The sequence below is a fragment of the Schistocerca piceifrons genome, chromosome 8 (assembly GCF_021461385.2).
Source record: "Schistocerca piceifrons isolate TAMUIC-IGC-003096 chromosome 8, iqSchPice1.1, whole genome shotgun sequence".
In the NCBI taxonomy this organism is placed as follows: domain Eukaryota; kingdom Metazoa; phylum Arthropoda; class Insecta; order Orthoptera; family Acrididae; genus Schistocerca; species Schistocerca piceifrons.
The window spans coordinates 257,310,801-257,311,627 of NC_060145.1; the positions used below are offsets into that span (position 1 = coordinate 257,310,801).

Below are 827 nucleotides of genomic sequence, written 5' to 3' on the forward strand. Positions count from 1 at the left end.
CCAGGAAATAAACAATCCTGATCTCCAATGGTACTGTTAGTTTCAACTACGGACTTTTAAACTAACAATTAAAACATAAAAGAAATATTTCAGTTGATTATATATTTACTAAGATCTTAGTAAATATATAGTTAAGGCTCACCGGCCACTTGACCATTTTCTTCTTCTGAGCGAATGCACAAACAGTGCCCGAACTCTTCCGGGAATCGGCAACGCGCCGCGAGTAATGAGTATAATGGGCGGGGGCACTACGAACGTAGTGCGGGACAATACCTTGAGAATGTGGGTTTCGCGGGAGGCGTGCCAGAGATGAATCCCTGCAGTCACGCTATCCTCTGTGTCCTCGGTGGCTCAGATGGATAGAGCGTCTGCCATGTAAGCAGGAGATCCCGGGTTCGAGTCCCGGTCGGGGCACACATTTTCATCTGTCCCCGTTGACGTATGTCAACGCCTGTAAGCAGCTAAGGGTGTTCATTTCATTGTAATTTCAGTTGATGACAAAGACCTTGTGAAAACAGATATGCCTGAGAAAAGCAAGCGTGTGATAAATCATACGATGGGATATAATGGATTAAGTTGCTTTCTTCGCCGATTCTGCGGAGAACCTCCTATTTATTATTTTATCAGGCCACCTAATTTTCAAAATTCTTCTGTAATACCACATATCAGTTTTTTCTATCCTTTTCTGTTCCGGGTGTCCCACTGTCCACGAATCACTAACATATAATTCTGTGCTCCGAACGTACATTCTCAGAAATGTCTTCTTCAAATTAAGGTCTGTGTTTGATACCAGTAAATTTCTCTCGGCCAAGAATGTCCTCTTTGCC

At 43.2% G+C, this 827-nt stretch overlaps 1 non-coding gene across 1 annotated transcript; it reads left to right on the forward strand.

Moving 5' to 3' along the window:
* The first annotated feature begins 340 nt into the window (after positions 1 to 340).
* Positions 341 to 414, forward strand: Trnat-ugu. Its single transcript has one exon. It is a non-coding gene; the product is annotated as a tRNA-Thr (tRNA).
* The last annotated feature ends 413 nt before the right edge of the window (positions 415 to 827 follow it).